The sequence below is a fragment of the Elephantulus edwardii genome, unplaced genomic scaffold (genome assembly GCF_000299155.1).
Source record: "Elephantulus edwardii isolate Elephantulus edwardi_28Jun2011 unplaced genomic scaffold, EleEdw1.0 scaffold00415, whole genome shotgun sequence".
Lineage (NCBI taxonomy): Eukaryota > Metazoa > Chordata > Mammalia > Macroscelidea > Macroscelididae > Elephantulus > Elephantulus edwardii.
This window is the reverse complement of record NW_006400165.1, coordinates 1,063,258-1,073,893: the sequence shown is the minus strand read 5'-3', so window position 1 is coordinate 1,073,893 and position 10,636 is coordinate 1,063,258. Positions and strand designations below refer to the sequence as shown.

Here is a 10,636-nt window from a genome sequence, read left to right as displayed (position 1 = left end):
CTAAAGTACTGTTGTTTGTTGTTGTGTACCTTAGACATGATGTTTATTGGGCCAGGTCTTTTTATGTGTTTTTTTTTTTCCAATGTAAATACATTTCCCCCCCTTTTTTTGAAAATTTTATACTGGTTTACATACAAAGTTCATGATGTTCATATGCACTGTTTTTCACACTGGATCATTCCCTTTCCTTTACTCACTCCTGTGTCCATCCATCAAATTATGTGACCCTATGATTAAGCACCCCACCCCCTACCTCGGGCCAGGTCTTTTATTCTTAGACTAGTACTTTAGTAGGGACCTCTGGTGCCCTAGTGGCAAGAAGCTATGCTGCAATGCCAAAGGCACACAGTTCGAGGCCACCAGCCGCTCTGCCGGAGAAGGATGGGCAATCTCCTCCTGTGCGATTAACTGACTCTGAAAACCCCCCAGATTAAGTGTCAGCTGTGGTCAGCTATGGGGCTGTTCCAACTCTATGGTTCATGAAAACAAACATGGAAAGAATCTGAATGGTAAAATATTGTTCCACCCCACTACTCCAAGAACTGGAAAGCTCTGCCATCTCAGTTCTACAGTGGGGATTGTGGAGTCCCACCTTTTTTTATGACAGCTCTGGAAGCAGGAGTGGCATCCACTTCCTACACAACATGCCTCCGGAAACCCTATGAACTTTGATAAAAGTTGATAGTTGTAGAGGGGCTTCAGGCATTTTGTTCATAGAGTCATGCTTGACTTGAAGACAATCAACAACAACAACAACGTGTTCTGAAGCTCTGGTAGCTTAGTGGCAAGAAGCTGTGCTGCAATCCCGAAGGCATGCAGTTCGAGGCCAGCAGCTACTCAGTGGGAGAAGAAAGGGCAGTCTCGTCCCTTGCGGTTAACTGCCTCTGAAAACCCGCCCAAGGGTCAGCTATGCGCCGGCTCCGACTCTACCATACACAACCGCAAGAGCCCAGTGTGTTCGTTTTCATTTCTGAGTAATACGTTTGTCCAGTCTCCGACGGGTAGAAAGGACTGTTTTCTCTTGTCTTTACTGTTCCAAGCATTCTTTCCAGGAATACATGATGGCCTGTTGTTGTTGTTATGTGCCGTCGAGTCGTTTGTGACTCATAGCGACCCTATGCACAACAGCCCTAAACCCTGCTCTATCCTGCGCCAACCGCACTGCCTCTGACACTCCCATCCCGATTACAGGATGGCCTATTGTACCGACAAGTGGAACTGCTTCCTCACAGGGTTTACAAACATGCAGCTTCACGACGTGATGCCCTATTATTTCGGCACTGTGACGGTGCCGATTGTCACTCCCATCACCAGAGTAGAAAGGATCCTCTCCATCCTCTCCAACACTTGTCAGAATTCCCATTTTTTTGCCAACTGAATGGGTGTAAAATGGCATCTACTGTAGTTTTCACTTTCATTCTCCCGATTGCTAATGAAGCCGGGCATCTGTTCATACGGTTATTGGCCATATGCCTTTCCTCTTCTTTGAAATGTCTGTTCGTGTCTTCTGCCTAATTTCCTGTTGAGTTGTTTGTTTTTTTCTTATTATTGATTCATAGTTCTTAATATAGTAGTCATATTTAACACATAATCATATGTGTTGCCAAATATCTTAATCCAGTTTGCAGCTCATCTTTGCATTTTCTTGAAGGTGACTCTAAAAGTTCTGTATTTTCATGTGGCAAAATGATCTTTTCTCCTAGAGTTAGTGTTTCTTGGTGACTAATTCAATAAGTCTGCGCTGGTCATTTGCCTGGTTGCTCTTGGCTTTTCTCTGCCCTCCCTGTGCTCTACTGAGAGTCACCAGGCAGTGGCAACTGCAGCCTAACTTTCCATGCCCACTGCTTTCTAAATGCATTCGGCTGGTGGCGGAAGCTGGCATGACAGTGACGAGCCAGAGGAGGGGAGAAAGAGCAGTAATAGTCTTTTAAAAAATTTATTATATTTTTTTGTGTGTGTGTACCGTCAAATTGGATCTGACTGGTACAGGAGGAGTCCCCCCTTCTCCAGCAGAGCATCTGGTGGATTCGAACCGCATACCTCTGGGATTGCAGTGCAGCCTCTTGCCACTAAGAGCAGTAATTTTCTTTCCACCTCTGTCTGTGCTTTGAGTAGCATCTCTGTGAATGATTTTGTCTCCTTCAGTTCCCAGTGGGAGGCCCTGCGCTTCCTTTCACTGGGATTCCTCTTCTACAGTTTGCCATGGTGTAAAATTCTTTTTGTATATGTATATGTATATGTATATGTATATGTATATGTATATGTATATGTATATGTATTGCTTGATTTCATTTGACAGTATTTTGCTGAGGAATTTCATGTCCATATTCATTAGAGATATCACTCTGCGATTTCCTTTTCATCTGGTTTTGGTGTCAGGATGATAAGGCATCGTAGAAAGAATTGTGATGTGTTCCTTCCTCTTTTGTTTTTTGTCAGAGTTTGTGAAGAACGGTTCCTCAATGGTTTGGTAGAATTCAACGGTGAAGCCATCTGAGCCAGAGAATCTCCTTGTGAGTAGTTTTAAAATCATTACTAATTCAATATTTTCATTTGTTATAGGCTTATCCATATGGTCCTCGATTCGGTTTTAGTAGTTTGTATCTTTTTAGGAATTTGCTTGTTTTATCTAAATTATCTGTTTTCACAGTATTCCTCTCCGATCCTGTCAGGTGGGTGGTAATGGCCCTTCTTTTGTTTCCAAGCCTAGCAATGTGAGTATTTTTCTTGGTTGATTTTGTTGATCTTCTCCGACAACTAATTTGGGTTTCATTGGCTTTTCTCTATTGTTTTCCTATTCTCCTTTTTATTAACTCCCATTCCACTCTTTACTATTTCCTTGTTCTGCTTGCACTCAGCTTGGTTTGCTTTTATTTCTCCAGGGTCTTAATTAAGGTGGAAGAATAGGTTATTGATTTGAGACCTTGTGTAATATAAACACAGCTATATTTTCCTTCAATAACTGCTTCAGTTGTACCCTGTCAGTTTGGATATGTGTTGTTTTCATTTTCATTTAGCTGTAAATAAATTCTTATTTCCATATTCATCTCTTCATTGACATGTTGGTAATTTTGAAGTGTGTGATGGTTAAGTTGTTAACTTGGCTGAGCATGATTCTCTAGTTTGTCAGTTATGATGTAGTCATCTTCCATGACGAGATCAAATATGATGTAATCACTTCCATAATAAGATCCACTGGAAGGGAGCCTTTGCTCACTCTGCATCTTCCATCTGACCTCTGAGGTTTGGGATTTAAGCCAGTGGCCTGCTAGCTTGCCTATCAGTCTGGAAATTTGCTGGGCTCTGCATCTGTCTGACCTCCTGATTTTGGGTTTCTTCGCCATTGCAGCTATGAGTCAGGAGAAGTCTTCAGCCTGACATGTAACCCACAGACCTGGAACTTGTTGACCTCTACAACTTTTTAGCCATTTGCTTGAGATGTTGTTTTGCCATCAATTCAGTTACAACTCACAGCAGCCGTATATCCAAAAGAATAAAAGTCTGCTCTCCATGCAAGCACCGTGTCGATCCATCGTGTGGAGGTTCGTCCTCATGTTCATTGACCCTCGTTTTACCGAGAGAAGTCTGGCTGTGCTACTAACCTGAGGGCGGGTGATTCGAATCCACCAGCTGTTCTGTGAGGGGACGATGGGTCATCTCCTCCCATGAGCCTGCTGGAGAGCCATCTGTGAGTCAGTTCTGACTGCATGCCACGTAACAACTGTGGCACCAAGCACCATGTCCTTTGCCCAGGACCGGCCCCTCCTGATTACACGCCCAAAGTTTGTGAGATGAAGTCTGACCATCCTCAGTTGTAAGGAGCGTCTTGGCTGCTCTTCTTCCCAGATGGCTTTGTTTCTTCTCTTGGTCATCATCGTCATCACCCACTATCAGCAAGTCCATTCTGAGTCACAGCCCCCTTCGTTTGGCTTTTGAGACTGTAAGACTTTATGGGAGGAGATTGCTCATTTTTCTAACCCTCAGTCAGAGTGGCTGATGGATTTGAACCACTAAACTTGTGATTAACAACCTAATATATTCCACACTATGTTGTGAGGGCTGCTTTTGGTAGTCCATAGAACAGTCAATACTCTTCACCAATATTGTCATTCAAAAGCATCAGTTATTCTTTGGTCTAATTCATCATTCAACTTTCACATGTGTGTATTGTTGTTATTGCTGTTTTGTACCATCAAGTTGGAAATGACTCCTAGCTGATCCTCCAGAGGGTTTTCAGAGGCAGTAAATCACCCATATTTACCCCATGAAGCAGCTGGGGGATTTGAACCATGTGCCTTTGGATCAGCAGCGCAAATATTGAACACTAAGCCAGCGCTATTGAAACTGTCATGGCTTGGATCAGGTGCACCTTAGTCTTTATATTTATATTGTTTCTCTTTAGTACTTTAAATAAATTTACCTTTGAGATAAATCTGTCTATGTAAATACATAGAAAAGCTTCATTAGTTTTACTTCTCTAGAGAATGCAGCAGGCTAAGGTAGTGTATTATATAATTTACTCATAGTAATTACCCACTTTTCTCCTGCTACTAATTCCTAATTTCATTTCATCATGGCCAGATAACAAACTTTGTATTATCTCTATCCTTTTATATCTATTGAGACTTAACAGCAGCACAGTCTGATGTGGGAACTGTTTCATGATTTTGTTTTGTTGGGTGTGTTTTTATTCCTTCTTGTGTACCGTTGAATTGGATCTGAGTGGCATAGCAGGAGATTGCCTCTCCTTCTCCAGCAGAGCATCTGGAGGTGTTTCATGGTTTTTGTTATGGAGTGGGGTGTGCTATAAATACCTGTTAGGTTTGAGTGACTTATTGTTCAGATCTTCTATTTTTCTTGTTGATCTTATGTTGTTGTTATTGTGTGCTGCGGAGTTGGAAATGACTCATAGCTGATCCTCCAGTAGGTTTTCAGAGGCAGTAAGTTGCACCGGAGGAAATTGCCTGTCTTTCTCTAGCAGAAGACTCAAACCATATGCATTTTCGAGTTGGCAGTGTAGCTTGTTATCACTAGGCCACCAGGGCTCCCTTGAGCTTCTATTTTTGAAAGTAGAGTATTTAATGACCAACTGGCAGCATCAGGATGGATGGTAAAGTGATTGAGATTGTTCACAGCTTTAGTTTGCTCGGCAACACGGTCAACATTCTTTGCAACAGCAGCCAGGAAATTAAAAGACGTATTGTGATGGGAAAATCTGCTGTTAGAGACCTCTCCAAAGTACTGAAGAGCAATAGTATCAGTCTGGAGACTAAGTGCGCCTGATACAGGCCATGGTCTTTGCAATCACTATCAGAGACCTGGATGGTGACTAGGGAGGATAGAAGGAGAATGGATGCCTTTGAGCTGTAGTGTTGGAGAAGAGTAGTATTGAATATACCATGGACTGCGAAGGAAATGAACCCAGACAGGGTTAAACCAGGCTGCTCCTGGGAGGCAATGTTTCTGAATCCTCGTCTGACATACTTTGGACATGTTGCAAGGAGGGACCAGTCCTTGGAGAGGGACATCATGCTTGGGAGGGTGAAGAGACAGCACAGGAGGGGAAGACCCTTGCTTGATGAGATGGATTGACTCAGTGACTTGGGTAAGTGTGATGGGTGTGTCGGAGATGGCAAGATTGGCACAGGACAAAGCAGGGTTTAGGGCTGTTGTACATAGGGTAGCTATGAGTCGCAGACATAACAACAATAACAGAGTATTTAAAGTTTCTACTTTTTTACTATTGAATTATTTGTTGCTCCATCCTGTCTGGTAGGTTTTTGCTACATGCATTTTGGTGCTCTGTTAATAGGTGCATAGACTCAGTGCCACTGAGTCCATTTGCAAGCACTCAGAACAGAGTAGAACTGCCCCATTGCATTTCTGAGACTGCAAATCATTTTTAAAATAATAAAATTGTTCTTTTTAATTGTGATTTTAATGAAAGTTTACAGAAATTTTGAATTTTCATTTATTTGTTTTTGCACGTTTTCCTGCCTACCCCTCCTTTCCCCCCAGTTCACTTTCTTTTCTTTTTCCAATATTCATTCACTGTTGCACAGTTTCCTCCTTCCATTTCTCTCCACCTCCCTCAGTCCACTTTGCAATGTACCTCTTACTCTATATTGTTGTAGTACATATAATGCCTAATCATATATTCCTTTGAAACAGTTCTTTCCCTCATCTGGTCCAAGACTGTGTTCATAATCTATCCACTCTATTCCTATTCGCTCAACTCCCCATTCCAGTCCAACTTTACAACAGTGGTGTTATGCAGTATTTGTCCTTTTTTGGCTAAGATATTTCACTCAGTATAATGTCCTCCAGGGTCATGGTGTTGTGTAGTGTTTTATGAGCTCATTGTTTTTCAGTGGTGTATAGTATTCCATTGTGTTTTTCTATCCATTCATTTGTTGATGGGCACTTGAGTTGCTTCCATCTCTTTGCTATTGTGAACAACACAGCAATAAATATGTTGTAAATATTTTTTTTCTCCAACAGATTTATTTTTTTAAAGGAATGGATTGTGAGGAAAGAAAAAACATGAGGCAGAGAAAAGTATGGGATAGAAAATAAATACAAATGTAAGCTGATTTGCTAATTGCTTTATAACCACAACAAACTGGTACAGAGGAAGGTCCTGTACAAAACACAACAAAGGTTCAAAGATGGAGGCATTCTCTTAGCAAGGCTGAAGAGTTCAGTCTCTGGTGTTTGGAATTTAGGCTGCAGTCCTTGTTTTTGGTTGGATCACTGGGTGTGTGGGCACAGTCCATGCTTTAACCAGATTTGAGCAGAAGAATGGCGACTTGGCCCAGGTAGATAGAAGTCGATGAAGTGCTTAGTTTCATGTGTCACATAACTACCGAAGTTTCTCCCCACGATGCAGTGCCAGGTGGGGTTGTACTTCTTGTCAAACTCCTTCTTGATGTGGGCCGCGATGTCCTTCTCGATGTTGTATTTCTCCAGCGCCTGGGTCGCGCACTCCACCGAGTCCTGCTGCATCTCCTCCGACATGTCCGCATTTTTGATCACCGCCTTTCGGTCGCACATGGTTACCGCGGAGCAGGCACTCAGCGTCTGCGATGGCTTTCTGGGGGAGGGGTTAGATTAGAGCGACTCAGGCTCACTGTGCACTGAGATGAACTTGATGGCTGTGGGGTTCTGGGTCTTAAAGGATTCTGCTCTCCCTTCTCCCTTTTCGTGGTAATACTGTTACATACATTATATCTATTGATGTTACAAACATAGCAATATGTTGTTATAATTATTGCTTTCCCATCTGCCATCATTTTCTTAGCTTATTGCAGCTTTGTCCCCATCCACTTCCTTTGTGCTGTTACTGGCAAATAGACTACATGTAAATACATTGCAAATCGTTGCAGCCCTAACATTGTATTGTGCATGTTTTATTTTAGGTATTTTCTTTTAAAATCAGTTATGTGGGAAAGGGAAAAAAGTATTTACACTGTTTTTTAAAGAATTACATCATTCCCTTTACCATGGCGCTCTCTCTCTCTCTTTCTCTCTCTCTCTCTCTTTTTTAACACATTCACATCATTATTTGGTTTACTTGCTCTTATCCTTAAGTATTTCACTGCCATCAAGTCAATGACAATACATTGGCAGGCATGCTTGCCACAAAATTTCCCACTTTTTGTTTATCTGGGAATGGCTTTATTTCACCTTCATTTAGGAAACATCGTTCTGTGGGGGGAAATAGATTTCTTGTTTGCTGCTTGTTTTGTTTTAGTACTTTCAATACATTGTACCACTGCCTTCTGGCCTGCTGGCCACCATCGTTTCTGCTGACAAATTAGCTGTTAATCTTATTGAGGTTCCGTGGTAAGTAAGGCATCATTTCCCCCTGGCATGTTCTCTTTGTTTATTAAATTCTTTGTGTTTATCCTATTTGGAATGTGTGAGCTTCCTAGATGTGTGGGTTACTGTTTCTCAGTAAATTTGGAAAGTTTTCTGCCATTATTATTCCCAGTATTTTCCTTTTTCTTTTTTTCTGCCTCACCTCTCTTTTGAGTACCCCTATCACATGGGCGTCCCACTTTCCCCTCTGATTTTCTTCATTTTCCCTCATTGTGTTTTGTTTTTAGACTGGCACAGTCTTCACTGCTTTATCTTCAAGCTTGTTTATTCTTTACCCTGCAGGTTCAAAACTACTATTGATCCCTCTAGTGATTTTTAAAAAGAATGTTAGTTTTTGTATTTTCAACTCTATCATTTGCATGTGGCTGTTTTCAGAATACTTTCCAGCTCCTTATGTGCCACCATCTTCTCCTTGACTGTTTTCATCCTGCTTTCCTTTAGTTCTGTGAGCATGTTGATAATGGCTACTAGGAAGTTGTTTGTAGAAAGTGCCAAGAACTTGAAGCACTAACTGAAAAAGGCCGGACTACAGCCTACAATACAGAGTGCAATACGGAGTACAACCCCAACCCCACCAAGAAAACCAGCATGGCCACCACTGGACCAGTAAGCGACAAGAGCCAGTTAAAGCCATTACAAGAAGAGGAATGTTGGATTCCAAAGGGCCCACAGACATGAAAAGTCATTCAGCCTATTAGAGAAATGCGAGTAAAAACAACAGTGCCTACCCACTTTGTAGGACTTGTTGAAGAGGTTGAAAAATCAGTGTACATGGTCCTCTGGCAAAGGGACATGAACACAGCTCAGTCTTTCTGGAAATTAATGGGGTGGCAGCAAGCAGCGCAAGCCATGTCCATGAAATACGATCCAGCGTGACTTCTCAGGAGGGGACAGTGTCTAGAGGAGGACGTCGTGCTTGGACAAGTAGAGGGTCAGTGAAAAAGAGGAAGCCCTTAAGGAGACGGGCCCACAGCACAGGCAACAGTGGCCTTATGCACAGAGACACTGTGAGGGTGGCTTGGGATCGGGGTCGCCTGTGGCAGAGGGCGCTCGACAATGGAGCAGTTATTGAAATGAACAAAGCTGGCAAAACCACAGAAGCCGCAGTGGTTTTTGTTGGGTTGTGGTTTTTTTAAAGGTAATGGAAAGACTCAAAATGTAAACTCTAGAAGGAGTCGTGACATGCGCACCGCTCTCCTGGGGAAGGGCTCACACACACGCACCTTCCCTCACATGAGCAATTTTGCCTTTGTTCCTGTGCACTTAACGAGCCAGTGCAATGAGCCGCCTCTGAAAACCCTCCGAAGAGTCAGCTACACAACAACAACAACAACAACAACAACTGCTACTTTTAAGCTGTGCCCTTCAGGAGTGATTGTCACCCTTTGGTTATGTGGCCTGTCGGATTCAAGGCGCTTTATTCTACTCAGCACCTCTTGCAATCACGGTCTGTCCAGGAGCAGAGCGATGCTTTTGATCCGCGAGGACCAGCTGTGTACCCCACTCAAATCCCTCAGCTGAGTCGCATGGTTCTGATGTCTCTGAATCAGATGAAGAAAGGGAGGAAGGAAGATGGGAAAGAGGGAGGGATGGAGGGAGGGAGGGAAGGAAGGAAAGGAGGGAGGGAAGGAAGGAAGGAAAGAAAGGGAGGGAGGGGGAGGGAGGGAAGGAAGGAAGGAAAGGAAAGAAGGGAGGAAGGAAGGGAAGGGAGGGAGGACGGACGGATGGACCGACAGGACTATTTGTTCTTTTTCTCTGCGGAGTCTTGTCCTGCGATCCCAGCATTTCTCAGCCAGAGGCTGTGATGGTCTTCTGGGGGCTTCATAGACCTGGCGATGCTTGTAACTCTCAGTTCCATTGCAATTACAATTTACTTAATTAATGCTTCTATGAAAGTTTTCCTCTTTGAAATCAGACGAGTTAGAAAGTATCTCAAAGAGTATTGAGTAAATGTGTGTGCACTTGAGTGTTGGGGGATTAATATCAGTTTATATTGAAAGTAACGACTGCTGTCATTCATGGTGATTTTGACTCATTATAGAACCTGGAGAGAGGATGAGAGACACCCAAGCATCGAGGACTCTCCTTCATAGGGTCGCTATGAGTCGCCTGCGACTTGACGGCACTTAACAACAACAACCTAGAGTCCTAGAGTCCTAAGCTGACTGACTTCTTTTTCCCCCTGTTGTGTGCTATTGAATCACATCCGACTGGCACAGGAGGGGATTGCTCCTCCTCAAGTGGAGAATCTGGTCTGACTTTGATTCTGTAAATGAACCATTGTTCACATATTTGTAAAAGACCATGTGTTCAAAGCCTACTCATAAAAACTATCTGGAATTCAAGTACAAGTTAATGATTAGATTAAAAACATTGCAAAATCACTTTGAGACGATCTTTATCAGATATAGAAATTACATTCATCTCATGTAAAGTCTATAAAACAGTTCCAGAAGTTTCTATCATTTAAGAAAACAATGTTATTAAGAGAAAGTACAATCAATTTACCTTTTCATTTTTTTTGAAAGCAGCCAATTTTATTTGGACCAAACTTAGTACAGTTTGCAGCCAGAAGTAAACGTCTTCTCTTATCTAATTTAGATGCACCCATAAATTATAAAAAGGAGCAAAATAATTTTTAAAGCCCAAGTCCAAGAAATCACCTGTTATGCATCAGAGAGTTGGACAATGACCAAGGAGGATAGAAGGAGAATTGATGCCTTTGAGCTGTGGTGCTGGAGAAGAGTATTGAGAA

The 10,636-nt window shown here is 42.5% G+C and overlaps 1 pseudogene; it reads right to left on the bottom strand.

Annotated features, from left to right (window-relative positions):
- Positions 1-6,779: 6,779 nt before the first annotated feature.
- On the bottom strand, positions 6,780-7,053 carry LOC102862419 (annotated as a pseudogene).
- Between the last annotated feature and the right edge of the window lie 3,583 nt (positions 7,054-10,636).